This window comes from Dunckerocampus dactyliophorus, chromosome 2 (assembly GCF_027744805.1).
Source record: "Dunckerocampus dactyliophorus isolate RoL2022-P2 chromosome 2, RoL_Ddac_1.1, whole genome shotgun sequence".
Lineage (NCBI taxonomy): Eukaryota > Metazoa > Chordata > Actinopteri > Syngnathiformes > Syngnathidae > Dunckerocampus > Dunckerocampus dactyliophorus.
Window position 1 is genome coordinate 43,037,764 of NC_072820.1, and position 16,364 is coordinate 43,054,127.

The following is a 16,364-nucleotide window of genomic DNA, read 5'->3' on the forward strand; positions in this document are numbered from 1 at the left end:
AAGAAAATATTGCATTACTAGCATGTTGCAGCTCCATTAGCGTGCGGGCACATAATTAGTCGCAACAGTCTGTGCAAATGTGAAAACTGCTGCACCTCTGATTTGAAAGGCAAACACGGAACAGATAGGGAAAAGGCCTCTCGACTGCTGAATCTGGTTGTCGTGGTTATTTAATGCAGGCGGTATTTTGGGGTGTGGGATGAATAAAACATTAGAGCACCTTGTTTATTTCCATCCCTCAACCGTAACTCGTTCTTTACATAATTGAATTCTAGACAGTTCGAGGTGGTGCATCTAATTGAACCTCTACTCTAGCCAGGGAATGATTTGTTTCCACGCTGACTCTGTGGTTTCAAGGCTGTTCTGCATCGACAGGAGTAACCTAAGGGGTGACTGTGGCTTGTGGTGAGAAAGTGCACTTAAAGGAGCCTTAAGGAAATATGAGGGGGAGGCTTCAGCTTTTTAATTGTGCTTTTTTTGTTTTTTTTCCCTCACAGAAGTACAATGTAAACTGTTTAAGTCAACCTCTTAAGAAACAACAACTTGCCAAAAGTCAGTTAGCAGCCTCACGGCATGTTGGTTGCTTTGGATGATATTTTAGTGGCCATTATGAGTCAATCGATGTTGACGGTGTTCCTAGCGCTCAAAGCTAGCCCTCGCCCCAGCTCCTTTGGATTGTGCCACTGAAGCGGGTGATTTTATTAATGCGTAGTAAGTATAGGTAGGTCTCCTGTTAAACACACAATATCAATTCTTTATGAACTCAATTTAGGCTGTTTCTGTATCAAAATAAGCTATTTGTAACTAAAACAAAGACAAGACTGTGTAAAAAGGTATGCTCAGCAGTGGCCGTGGGTATCCCCCATGTAGTCAGAATGGTACAATCTTGATCACATAACATTTTCATACGATTTGACAATGAGATTCATAGTTGAGTCAGACTCCTCCGAATCGAATAGATTATTATTCTAAGACACCCTGAAAGAATTTAGACATTTTTTTTGTAACATATGCTAGCTGGAGGTGGTGCTCTTATATTTTTGGGGTGAAAAAGTGTAGGCCCCTATCATTTCCTTGGAATTAGCCAATAAAAATTTAATATATTGTCAAATTCGGAATGTCGCGGAAATTGGCATAATGTGAATGAAATGCTGTGATCGTGAGGAGAGGGAACGTTTGTTTGGGGAAGTATTTCCCCGGCGGACCACTCACTCATGGCAGAATCTCAGTACAAACACTAACCCACCCCCACCCGAACTACAAATGTCAAAATGGTGACCTGAAAAAGAGTTGGTGAAAAATCTTCAAACCTCCTCTCTTACGGCACGTGAATGAAAGCTATCTGGGTTAGCTTAGTTCAGCAGAACATGCTAGTGCGGCTGTGTGTGTGCGACTCAGGCTGTATGAGTGTCGTGCTTTACCGCTTGTGAATGTAAGCGAGTGTTTTAGGATGCCCGCCCGTGAGTTCTTGGTGAAATAAGGACGAGAGGCACGTTTCTTCTTGTAACCAGCTTGTCTCAACCATCAACAGACGTTGTCAACACACGCAACGCACTTTCGGCCTTCAAAATAAGAGCGCTGTGCTCCACATACTGTCTAATTGTGCAAACAAAATAAAAGTGTCATAAAAAATTACAGGAATAACGCCATTGAAATTGCATTATGACAGCATCTTCCATAAACACATTTTGTAGCCATGCGTGCAAAGTCTGACATCCCATTAGAAAAGATAGCCAAGCTACATCCGTTACTGAAATACTGGGCAAAATTGGCCAATGATGTATTGCATGTAAGGATTTTTGCATTAGATGAACAGACATTTTTTTTACTGTCACAAAAGTGCACACTCTATGCCGGTAAAATAAGCATAAAAGGTAAAAAAACGGAATTTGGGAAAAAATAAAATGAATTTCATAGGGCCCTAAATTTGGATCCAAGGAGGTTTAGCACTTCCTCAGCATACAATTACCAACGTAGCCTTTTGCATATATGATTTTTGTGTAGAAACCTGTTGTTTTGCGTTGTTTTCTTTTTCAGTAAGGTCGTTATCACTGAACACATTCAACACTAAACACATCAGCCCACCTTCCTTGCGCTGGTCATAACCCCACCCTACTGAACACTCTTTTCCTCTCCTTCTTCTTCCACACAATGATTTTGTTAATGTGTGATTTGTTGCCCAATCTGTCATGTTGCTCATTAAAGCGGAGTATGTGACAGCTTGTGATCATGAGGGATGGCCCATTGTGTATTGGCGGCTCTCTATGCACAACCATGCCCTCTCAGTGTGGATGCCATTGTGGTACACAACTAATGACCGCATTCAGTCCCGCTCAGCTGGAACATTACATCTGCATTCCTCTCCAGTACTTCACCAATGGAAGACTGAATTCCTGGAAGGAGCATTATCAAATAAAGGATCAAGGTTATATAGCCTGCAGCAGGAGTATTCATAATGCCATTATGATTTATTAATTTTAGGCGAGTCAAAAGCACTGTGAGATTCTGACTATGACTGACTTTGTAGGGAAAGTGTGGAAAATGACAACAATAACACAAGTGTTGTGTTGTTCATTTGGGCGCTTACGTTGCTTTCAGGTTGCAAAACAAACTTACGTACTTCATAAGTCTTTGCGCGTCATCCATATGGCCACCGTGTGTCTTTCGTACGTTTGGTTTGGGCAAAATTTACATTTACATTTTTTCGTACATCGCACTTGCAGACTCCTATGTGTGTCATGCACCACACGTGCACCCCACATGCGTAATTAGTGCGGCCAACGCACGTTCAGACCTCCAGCAGGACCCCAGTCGGCAAACCGGGTGTTCTTCACCACCGCCGAAGGCTGACTCATCCAGTCCAATGAATCTTTTGGCCACTTTTCGGGCTATCCGCCTTAGACCTCCGACTAACACGCACGCACGGGCCACATTAGCCGCCGCCCGACCGATGATCACATTGCCTTGAAAACTCGCCACACCCCGCCAAGTGCCCGCCCCCCAAATGCTACACCAAACTAAAGCTTTTCAAAATGCCACCCTGGCGAGATATTTTTCATGGCATGTTTTGCAGGGTGCAAAATTTCTGTCAGGTAAGTCCAGCAGACGTGATTGTTTTGGCTTTAGCACGCCTGCTTGAGCGGGAGATGCTACAAGCTGCACGCTGCAATAGTACAAGCCACAGGTGATCGGCTTCTGACACAGTGTTGAAATGCATTTACCAGCATGCTGATCTGTGCTTTTTCACGGAAATCAGATGATTTTGATCGGTGACCGATCGATTGGAGCAACCCAATCAGAAATGTGTTCTACTTGTTTCTACTTGGTCACAAGCAACAAATGTTAACATGACTGACTCGGTGTCATATTTATGGTATACATAAAGATAGCATACAATGTTCTGTACAGTATACGGTAGACACTGGTAGCGTAGTTGACCTATGTTACCTACCCTACCTCCATCATCTGAGCTCTGAAACAGTGACCAAGCACTGTCGCCCCCAATTAGCCCCATGCTGCCGCCCACTGCTCCTAATTCAGCCCTTCTGCTGAGCTCAGCCTCGAGTGAGTTGCTTACACATTTCACTGCTTACTTACTGCTCACTCCATTATAGAGGCTGTACGCTGGCATAATTACATGTATTCAACCAGGACAAAGCTATTGATTTTGAACTTCATGCTTTGGTTTTGTCAGCCTGCTGCATTTTTGTAGCCAATTTTCCTCATCGGTGATTGCTTTGCAGGCACTACACAGGCAGTCTGCAACAGTTTCTTTGTTACATAACATGGATTGAAGCCCCTCAGAGGATAATAACAAAATAATTGTTGAGCACCACAGATTGTCCCTGTAGGATGAAATGAAAATGGGGATGGGAAAAACTATAATTGGCAAAACAAAATGTATTCGTCTGCAGAATGCCTGCAGAATGAGATGTGCATACACATGATCAGTGTGCTGTACATTTTATTGACTTTATTGAGTTATCCCCAGCATCTCCTTTTTGTTTTTTTTGCTACTTTGTATTTTTGGAAATTGTGCCGCTCGAATTCCTCTGTCTTGATTTTGGTTTCTTTCCCTGCTTGTCCAACCAGTTGAAGCTTTGCTAAAATAGATAATGTGGCCCAGATTACCAAAACAGTAACGTGATCTCTTCTTTTGAACAGCAGCCACAGGCGGCCTGAATGGAAGAAGCGGGACGTATGGGAACCTTGCATGAACATGTTGCACTTGTGGGGTGACTGACAGCTGGTTTCAAGTGAACAGGAGGGAAACTGGAGATGAGGAGGTTAAACATACAGTGGACTCAGGTTGATTGGCTCAGTGTTTCCACTCACCACCCCCCAATAGACTGTGCTGCACAAAATAAAGACACATCCTTTACTGTACATTACACCCAGAAGAGGCTTAACTACCATGATTGCGCTAATAATATTCCACCGTCTTCATTTTACATGACAAAAACAGCATATGCATGCTCAGATGGCTTATTATTGTCATATTGTTTTGACCATTAAATATATATGCTGCACATAAGAGCCAGGAATACATTGGCATGGATTATGCAAATGTCATCTCATTAAACAAACATGACAGCCGCACACACTTTGAGACACCCACAGGTCACGTCTACAAGTAGTCTACAAGACAACTCTTTGTTTGTAGTCCTGGTAATAGTAATTAATAATAAGCAATAGTAATTTGTAATATAATTTAATCAAAGTCAATGAAATTGAGCATTAAGAAGATGAATTTGTATTTTATTTTTTTGTATGGTTGATGCGCCAAGGAATGGAAAAAAATGTTAATGCAATTTTTTTGTATCAGACTATATACTGTTTACACATAGCTTTAATACATACTAAAATAATAATTTTAAAAAGCCATTTCCCTTTTGACATAAATCCAAATACTAATGTTTAGGGTATAGTGTAAGAGGTTGGGATTAAGAGTTAGGGTTAGAAAGTTAGTGTTAGGGGTTTGGGTTAGGAGTTAGGGTTAGAGCAGTGGTCCTCAACCTCTTTGGACCCACGCACTGGCTCGTGTTCCAACAAACCACTGGCGGACGAGAGGGGCTGAGTCGTACATTATAGCAATCAAATGCTATTTATTTATTATGTATTGTGTATAAAACTATCTACCACATCAGCTTCCGTCCGTCCATCCATCCATCCATCCATCCATCCATCCATCCATCCATCCATCCATCCATCCATCCATCCATCCATCTTCTACTGCTTATCAAAGCAGTAGCAGCCTAAGCAGGGAAGCCCAGACTACCTTCTCCCTGGCCACATTGTCCAGCTCCTCCCGACGGATCCCGAGGCATTCCCAGGCCAATTGAGAGACACGGTCTCTACAATGTGTTCTACGTCTTCCTGGTCGGCGTCCAGGAAGCATCCTGGATGCCAGATGCCCAGCCAAGGCTCCTCTCAGTTCGGAGGAGTAGCGGTTCGACTGGATGACAGTGCTTCTCATCTTATCTCTAAGGGAGAGCCCAGCCACCCTACGGAGAAAAATCATTTCGGCCGCTTGTACTCAATTGGTCACTACCCAAAGCGCTTAGATGGACCGGTAAATTGAGAGCTTTGCCTTTCGGCTCATCTCCGTCTTCACCACAATGCACCAATGCAAAGTTTGCATCACTGCAGACGCCGCACCAATACCCCTGTCGATCTCACGTTCCATCCTTCCCTCACTCGTGAACAAGACCCCAAGGTACTTAAACTCCTCCACTTGGGGCAGGATCTCATTCCCGACTCGGAGATGGCACTCAACCCTTTTCCGGGTGCAGAGTGAGATGGGTGGCAGCCGAAGGCGAGGACCTCGGCGGTCCGATTCTCAACTGCAGAAGCTAGCTGTTGGCACAACATCAACTTATAAGCACAAAATGAATACAAACCATTCAACATCAGTATGAGCCCGGAGTTTGTTTTCAGAGATTATAATGTTGTTTGGTTTGGCAAATATGCATGTTAGCACGGAATAACGTCATCAAATCTCACCTTTATGCATTCCCTCACAGTATCAACATTTGGGAACAAAAACGAGGTGAAAGACGAACAGGAAAAATACAGTACGTGGGGGTATAATGCAAAAGTGGCTCAACAAACCCAGGCTTTGTGCTCAAGATGCAACTCGACAAAACCTAAAATCCACAATCACACTTAATTGGTCCTATGACGGTGGTTATCATCTTACATTGTTAAGTCCGGTTTTTGGCTTTGTGCTAAGTGCACATGAACGGGGGCGTTTGACGTCATATTATTCTACTTCCGCTGAAAAGTGAAGCAATGCCAGCCAGTGCATTTTACAAAAAATGAGTACGTAATTATTATGGAGCATTATGAGGAGCTCCCAAAAGATTATGACTGCTAAAAGCAACACTGTCACGGCCAATAGAATAAGGAAGGACCGCTGACAGAATAATACTGAGCGTGTAATGGGCAAGTTAACACTGATTTATTATACTAACTATACCCTACTAGTCTTTTCATTTATCAGCGCTCATCATTGCACAACTTTGACATTTTAACACTTGTCCATTTAAAACAAACAAGTAAATTGGAGCAAAAACGTATTTTTAAAAATCTTTGTAGTATGTCTTCTTGTTGTATCTCGTTGTGACCACTAGATGGCAGTGTTGACGTAAGGTGACGTTTATGTCTGCTAATGTTGACCTAATTATTAATCTTGTCACATTTTATTCCTGGTGCTCGCGTGAGCATATATAGCGTATTCCTTCGTCTGAAAATCTATCTCTTATAGATGGATAATATCATCAGGGCATTCATTTGTCATTTGTAATTTTTTTTGCATTATTTTTTGCATGTAAAACTATAATTCTTGTCCATAAAATGTGCTTTGTGTTAAAATTTTTGGATGTCTGGAACAGATTAATTGGATTTACATTATTTTCTATGGGAAAGCTTGCCTTAGTTAGAGTCCGTTTTGGTTTGAGGCAGACCTTCTGGAACGGATTAATGACGCTAACCAAGGGACCTCCATATAAGTCTGTGCAGAGTCAGAGAACACAGTTGTCCATTCATTTGTCATTTGTAATTATTTTTGCATTATTTTTTGCATGTAAATCTATAATTATTGTCGATAAGATGTGTTTTGTGTTAAAATTGTTGGGTGTCTGGAACGAATTCATTGGATTTACATTATTTTCTATGGGAAAACTTGCCTTGGTTTGAGTCCGTTTTGGTTTGAGTCAGACCTTCTGGAACGGATTGATGACATTAACGAAGGGACCTATGTATAAGTCTTCGCAGAGTCAGAGAACACAACCGTGATGCATTCAAGGATGAAGGAAGTGTTGCCGCTCGCCGAAACACAATGATACAAAACAACGTAAACTTGCAAAAACTGTGGGATTTTTAGCTGTATATTATTTTTTAAATAAAATAATAGCCCTTACTTCAAAAATTTCGATTTGATTTACTTATTTACAAAATTATTATTTTTAAACTGCCTGTTTTTATTGTATTGTATTGTATTGTATGTACTTTATTTATCCCACAGCGGGGAAATTTACTTGTTACAGCAGCAAGACAAGTAAAGAGAACAGTGTAAAGAAAGCATAATCATTGTGCCTGAAAGTTTTCTGTAGCCCACATACCGGCACCGGTAAGAGGCATTTAAATATATGTTTGCATTACCTCTTGATACATTTAGGTGAGATTAAAAGTCCTAATTGACTGCGAGATTGTTTACTGATGCAGCTGTAGATTTGTCTTGGTATTCACTTTACTGTGCCTGTTTGCTGCTGGGTCACTTGTCAGATGGCAGTGCTCAGCTTGTAAATAATCTCCTCTTCTCGTGGTTGTTTTTGTGGTGAGGGGACCACACAGCTGACTGGAGTACCCTGTGAACATGACACCAAGCAGGTGCTAGAAAACCCAGGGTGAACACAAGTAGCACACAAGGTTTGTCTGTGTTGGTGTGTGTATGTGCACAAATAGCATGAGCTGAATTGAGAGGTTAGGTTATGTACCATGGTGACTCAATTGAATGGGACCGGGGCCGGTTCTCTTCAGCATTGCGCATCTCGCTTTAGGGCGGTTGGTTTTCCACTTCCCAATGCCAAATTAATGCTTAATCAATTTTATAATGCCGTAATACCCCTCCTGCATTGGTATACAACGTTAGAATATTACAAAATGTTTCAACCTAGCCAATCTGATGAGGGATATTGAGCAGACAGGAAATTAATATTTCTGACATGCTCCTTATTAGCGCCAGTGTAAAAAAAAAACCAAGCACTCCTAAGAACATCAATACCAACACTTCTCTGTCAGCCTGGTGGGGATTTCTGAAAATAACAAGGTCTTCACTCATGTCATGTGGACTTAAACCATTTGGAGCAATTCTGACATACTGAATAATACAAAAACCTTCTAAATCTCCTATTATGGCCAGAATTAGTGTCCTGGTTGTCCTCCTGAACTGATTGCCTGGTGGGGTCTGCTGTGCTTCGGTGGTGGTGGTGGTGGTAGGCTTCCCCTGCAGTACATACTGTCGACTGAAGCTGGGGGGTGGTTGGTGCAGGTCACTCACCGGCACCTGTGCTGTGCACCCCAATGAATCTGAATGGGACCAGCGACCTGGTGGCTTGAGTCTCATGCCTGGTGGTTGGTCGTTGCCCAAGTACATGGGGACTGGTACATGGGGACTGCTCTGCTCTTGGCTTAGGGGTTTGCATGGTGCAGCCTTTGCCTCTGGGGTGGTGCATTGGTGGTTGTGGCGGGGATTCGATGCATGGTGGGCTGTTGGGTTCTGGGTCCATGGGCCTGTTTGGTGCTGCATATGGTGGCTACATGGAGGCTTGGTTAGTTGGATGTGTGGGCTGGCTCTTAGTCTTCTGAATTGCTGGGTCGATGCTGTACCCACATTATAGCACTGTCCATTGGGGTGTATATTCCTCCAGATTCTGTAGGAAGGCTCTACTTGTAGTAAGTGTCTCTATCCCTAAGGAAATCATAACAAGAAGTTGTCAACATCTGCTGAACTCTGATATATGGTGCTCTTCACCGAAAAACGCCTTCTGCTTCTTTGTCCTGACTGTGACTTTCACTGCTTGCTCATCCCCGATCTAATTATTGCACAAGATGTACATATTGATGATTGTTAAGTATCACCTGCCGTTAACATTGTTTCATTATTGTTATTCTTGCTATTATTATTGTAAGCATTATTACTGTTATTCTAACCATTATTATTACTCCTCACGTTTAAATTAAGCAGTAGCAGGGGATGATGCTGGTAGTTGTTATCACTGTCTGTTGCTGTATCACACTCGCCTCTCCCTGTCCATCCTCATTTTCTTCAGTCAGATTCTCCAACCACATCCCAGAACATGTTAATGTGTCCATTGTTGTCCTCTAACACTGTGTTGTCTTTTTCTTCTAGCTGTCCCCTCACAAAGCTCAAACCTATTTGCCATCATTGGTAAAAATGCTATCATTTAAATGATGAACGATATACTGCGGGAGCACGAAAATTTAAACATGAAAACCGGAAAAAAAATTCCAATAAGAAATAATACAAATCCAATGAATCCGTTCAAGACAACTTATAATATTAACACAAAACACATTTTATTCAGAATAATTGTAGTTTTAATGTCAAAAACAAAGTGAAATACAGATAAATGACAAAACAAATGGATAAATGAACATTTAACATTGACTTTTATCTTTATTGAAGACTAGCAAACACAGAGATGAGTGGGGAACAGGGAGGGAGGTTTAACCATCCATAAAGAGTGGATGGTTAGACATGTATACTTGCTCACTTGAACTTTATTGTAAACATCTGCAGCAGGTGCATTCGTCATTACACACATTAGCCCGGCTCAACTTATCTAATGTGTCTCCGTTAAATCATTCCCTCTGCAACCTGTGTTAATTACAAACATTTATATTACAGTCCTGTTGTGACAGACACTACCTTCGCACTTTTCTGTGAGTTTTATCTTGAATTCAACAGTGTTTCTCAATTTATTTGTTTGCATCCATCCTGAATGCAAAGAGCACAGATTCCTCTAACTCTCTGAAATACGCAGTGCACTTGAACGCCTCATCAGCGCACTGTGTACAGTGGTTAAAATGAGGAAGGAAGGAGACAAATACAGAGTTGTTACACCGTTCTGTGTGCATTCTATAAACAAACAAACCGCTCAGACACACATAATTAAGATGATTAAAGAATTCGCTGGCTGGAATCTGTTTATAGTGTCCCAACTCTGTCTATTCTTCACAGAGACAGTCACCAATGTATGGATGCTTTGTTTGGGAACTGGACTTAGGTGCACCGTTTGGTCGTACGATAACCGAGACATTCACATTGCTGCTGAGGTCAGTCATTCTACATTTTTTGAACGATCCTGAGCATTATGGAACAAAAAAGTCAAGTGGTAGACCCAAAAAAATCACAGCTGCACTGAGCCGGAGGAGCCGATTGGCTGTCCATCAAGACACAGGGCGGTCTTCGACGCAAATTAAGGCCCTTACTGGTGCTGACTGCAACGTGAGACTGCCGGTCTGATGCACCGATGCATCAGACGGCATCTGCGGGAAAGGGTTTAAAAAGCAAAAAAGGAATTCAAAGACCTCGTCTCCTTCAACGCCACAAAACTGCCTTTTTAGACTTTGCCAGGGAGCATCAAACATGGGACATTGAAAGGTGGAAAAAGTTTAGAAATGTAACCTTGACGGTCCAGATGGCTTCCAACGTTACTGGCATGACAAGGAGATCCCACTTGAGATGTTTTCTACCCAGCACAGTGGAGGGGAGTCCATCATGATCTGGGGTGCTTTTTCATTCAGTGGAACACCGGTTGCTTATGTGCAGATGTTGCAGCGGGCATCCCTCATGACTGAGGGCCCTCGTCTGTGTGGTAACAGCTGGGTTTTTCAACAGGACAACGCTGCAGTTCACAATGCTCGCTTGACCAAGGACTTCTTCAGGGAGAATAACATCACTCTTTTGGACCATCTTGCATGTTCCCCTTATTTAAATCCCATAGAGAACATTTGGGGATGGATGTTCCCACTAGCCTCCTGGAAACACTCGCATCAAGCATGCCCAAACCAATTTTTGAAGTGATGAACAAGAACGGTGGAGCTACTCATTACTGAGTCCTACTGAGAAAATCTTTTGTTCTGGTTTGAAGAGTTTTTTGTTATTTTTTGAGCGATGCGTCTGTGTAGGCTCTCAGTCGTACAGGAGTTGTCCATCCATTTGGACCCTGTGTTCAGCAGGTTACTGAGACCAAAACCCACAGCTCTTAGTCTTGCAAATGAGGTAGAGCCAGGGCCAAGCCAGAACAATAGATGCTAACTAGCCAGTATCAGAGTCGTTCATACCCAACTACAGGGAGCTACACTTCCCTTTGTTCGGAGGTGCTAATGGCAGGATTACTCCGCCCAGTCTTAGTGTAATGAACCATAGGAGGAGGGTGTTGGCACACCAATTCCGCCCACTCTTACTGTATTTAAGGCCTAGGCTACCAGCACTTGTTAGTTCGATGACGAAGCTCTTCGGATGAGGAGCGAAATTTTCGACACTTTCTTCACAGAAGTACAGATGACGTCTCAAGAAGCCTTTTCCTCGATTTTTGAGCGATGGTCTTAAACTTTTGATCAGCTGATTAACAGCCTATTTCAGTTTAATTGTTGTTTTCAATAAATTACCTTTTCAAAGTGCTTTTTGTCTCACTCCCCCTTCTTGCTTTTGCATACTGTAGCTCTACTTAAAACCTCATTAAGATCCAAATGTGCAAAATGCAAATTCTAGCAATTTTTAACTGGTTTTAAGATTTTGAAGAGGGGCGTATCAACTCTTCATCACGCACCAGACATCTATAATACAACTTTGCTCTTTCTCAACAATACAAAGAGCAGTAAACATGACATATCAACATGACAACAGAGTATTGTACAAATTGTCACTCTTTGCTTGACTTGTCAGGATGACTCGCCTGCAAATGAGTCTTTTTCACCAGAGCTTCAAATGTGAAATGTGTCTGTATATGTCCACTCTTCTCTTTCTCCCAGGCGGAGACATTGACGCGGGTAACTGGTTGTAGTATTGCAAATAGTATAATTTCCACCCTTCTACCTCACAAAGACAGTAGTTCTGGCTGGAGCTTTAACTGACTGATATATTCCTAACTTGTCCCTACCGTCAACAAGGCAAAATTAGATATGATTCATGTCGTCGTAGTGTTTGTCAATGTGCATGTGTCTTGGTTTTGGTCATGGAAAAAAGATCGTTGTTATTCGTCAACTCAGTTAACCATATTGGTCTAAACCAACAGAGGTTACCTAAAATGCCCCCCTGTTGCATTTTTTTTAAAATATAAAGTATTTGACACCCACAGGAAATTCTGTCTCCCTGCTGATTTATAAAGCAGGCACACATTCAACACGCACATTTAAGCACCCACCCATAAATAGATGCCTCTCTAACCCCGGTCCACTTAACCAGCGCCTGCTTAAAAACAGCACCCATGACACCTCTACCTGTCACATGATGAAAGGAAATAGCCAGCTGGCCTAGTCACCTGACCCACTGGACAAAATAACTGAGGCTGAGGCAAAGCTGCTCATTTCCAGGGGAGAAGATGTTCTTACACAGGCTCAAACCTTGGATGCCATGGCCATGGACATGAGCATTCTCAATCCGACACGAGCACATAGTCAAGTTTGTGTGAACTTGATATAAGTGTCCCAGTTGGACATCAACAAAATTGGACGTAGTCTTCCCCCTCGTGCAACAAAGCATCCCCTTCAGGCACAATGTTGCAGTCAAATTTGGATTATTTCCCGAGTATTGAAAATAACGTTATGAATTTATTATGATAAAATTAATGAACAAAATATGTCGCTATTTCAAGTCAGGTGAGTTATTTGTGTCATTCAAAACACGTATGTACATTTGTTCAAAATTATTGGACCTTTTCCTCTCAGGCATACTTGTATGCTGGTAAATGACAATATGTCATGATTGGGTGCCTTGAAAATACAGTGGAACCTTGGTTAGCGTCATTCATTTGTTCCAAGAGGTCCGACTCTAACCAAAATGTTAACCGAATCAATTTTTCCTACTGTAATGTAAATTAATCTGTTCCAGAAAGCCCAAAATGTTAAAACGTTAACAAATGTTAAAAATGTTTATAGTTTTACAATTATAGTTTTACATGCATAAACACTTTGAAACGCATATAAATACATATAAATGATGAATGAAAGGGATAAATGAACATTTAAGATTACTTTTACCTTCACTGAAGACGTGATTCTTGATGTGACTGAAAACAGGAAGGTGGTGGTGGTTGATCCCGATGCCACATCGCATCTTTGGGAACAGTCACGTCTTCAATGAAGATAAAAGTAACCTTTAATGTTCATTTCTCCATTTCATTTGTCATGTATATGCATTTAGAATTGTTTTACGCATGTAAAACTATAATTGTAAAACTATAAAAACGTGTTTTGTGTTGACATTTTTGAGAGTCAACCTGCTGGTGGCATAGACGGACGACGTAACTTCTGGTTGCCATTTTGTTTAGCTCACTATTAGGATGCTAATAAGGAAGAATGTTTTGTGATAAAAAAAAAATACATAAAAAATACAGTTGGACTCATGCAGTGTATGAATAACTTGACAAGACACGCTAACCCGAGAATGCACGTAAACCCAGGAAAAATGATGGCGTAAATTTTCTACATTAACCAAAAAACATGCTAACCGGAGCGGACGCTAAACGAGGTTCCACTGTACATTTGTATTCATTCACAGACATATTTTTTCTTTTATGTTTGGAGCCTAAAAAGTTTAGTTACTTTAAAAGAAATGGCATCCATTGAGTGCCATAATAAATAATATGAATTGTCTACAGAACTTGACATCCAAAAGTGTATGAATAGCGTATACAGTGTTCCTTCGCTATAACACGGCTCACTTTACGCGGCCTCGCTATTACACAGATTTTTTTGTGTGCAATTTTTTACAGTGTAGCATGCTTTCTTTTTTTTTTTTACAGCGCATGACCGCATTATGCTCTGCGTCCTGATTCGCTAAGGGAGAACCCACATTGTCTTCTGCTTCCCGATTGGCTGAGGGACTGTAGACCATCAATCAATCTCCTCCATGCCATGTGTCCTGTGCAGTACAGGATGCGTTCAGCTTGCCTAATTCACATAATTGTTCCATCGCTAGTAGTGTGGCTTTTTAGTGCTCTATCTTTGCAAGTTTTATCCCCGACAAAACTCCCAATGTCGACGAAACGCTCTGCACCGACAAAGGCACCTGCAGTTGCACCCAAAAAGAAGAGGAAGATGCTAACCATTGCACAAACAGCTGGAATTCTGGACATGCTGAAGGAAGGTAGAACTTACGCAGCTGTAGGGCGCCATTACGGAATAAATGAATCTTCGGTTAGTATATTTCCGCTCAACATACATTAAAAAAGGTTGTTTGAACGTAAAAAAATTCAACATTCATTTTATAAGAAGACAAAATCAACCCATTTGAGCTATTCCTTATCTTTACTGTCAGCTAATTATAGCGATTTGACAAGGTTTCTCTGCTAACTTAGCTATCATTCAAGCTATCGTAACCACACAATGACTCCAAATTGTCGGTCGCTTCTCTGAGACCGCACGTGCTACGCGTATGTACGTAAAAGCTATTAATCCAGTCCATCCATCCATTTTCTATGCCGCCCATCCTAATTAGGGTATGCCGGAGCCTATCCCAGCCATTTTACTCAAATTTTTGCAAAGTTTAACTTTGAAATGTGACAAATACAGAGATGTATTTGTACAACCTGTTCTTTTAAACCACTATTGGTAACATCTACTAGCCGGTGGTGCTCTTATTATATTTTTTGGTTTAAAAAAAGTGTAATTTGGAGCCAAAAGGGACAGAACCAGCAACCAGCCAAGTAAAGCATCCCCTCCAAGAGATTTTGTCTGTGGAATGCACGACCATATTATTAACCACTCGAGGCTGGGTAGGAATTACGATCATAAAAGGACCCGAAGCCGCAATCTTCTGATCCGAAGGCTACATGATCACATGCTATTGTGCAGCTTTCGCTCTTTCTTTCCTTCTTTTTTCTTTCTAAAGCCTTACAAGCTACTGACTAATAGTCCTAATAGTCCCATCCCATGCCAACATAAAATAAGCTACGGAAAAGAAAAGTAATGTTCATTGTTTCCAGTGTTGGTATTGTTTTCTAACAATTGATTTGTGACCAATAATGTTATTATGAACTCTTTATTTTTCCCTTCAGATCTTCCCCTTATGCAACGTCCACGTAGCACAGCCCCCCACACACGAGCAAAGGACATTCCATGAAGGATATATACAAAGTCTGCCCCCACCTTATGACACACAGATGCAGATCAGATCCAGCTGTAAATATCTGTACATAACAGCTGACATGTTGCAATTTCAAACCCAAATGTTTAGAGCAAAAATAAAGGAATTGGCCTCACTCTTCCAATATTTTGGAAGGCAGTGTACTAATCAGCAGTTATGCTTGCAGATACTCTAATGCCTCATAAAACACAAACACAGTCCCATTGTAATTAGGCTTGGTTTGTATAAAAAAGGAAAACATCAAAGCGGAGCAACCCCATGCAGAGCTACAAATGAGCGTTTCAGCAGCACAGGGCCGAGACTTTGTCCTCTAATAACCACGATGCTATCCTGACACCCACCTGCCTTTGATGCATTCTTTTGGTGACTTTATCTCCACATATTCAAACATGTCACTATTGTGACAAATTCATATTCATGTTCCGCTGGTTCAAACCAAGACGAGGTAATACAGTAGATCACAGCTTGTATTTGTGTTGGCTATTTATTCTCTGTAGGCTTCTTCTCCATTCTTGGGACCGCATTGCTATAGGAGACGTAGCCAATGATCACACAATTCAAAAGGTTTTCAAATTGTATTAAAGATGAGAACAGTATATTTAATAGGAAGCTCGAGGAACGTGCCGACAATGAAAGTACACAGAGCCTATACAACAGTTGCCACACCCTTCTACAAAGTGAAACTTAAGATTGTGTGCCTGGAAAGTGAAAAATTAATTTTGCGTGAGTGAGAACAATGCATCTATTGTGTTTTCCATCAGTCATATGTAAATGTTGCGCAACTGTGGTTGTGCTATGTGAGTGTGTGTCATGGAGGGTGAGCGTGTGTGTGTCTTTAAGGCCTCTATGAGAAGTTATTAGACTACAATGCACTGAGCAAGGTGCAATAATAATAATAATAACATCTAACAACAACATTATAATGCTTTGACCGGTTCATATAATAAGAAAGTAGTTTTACATCTGCAAA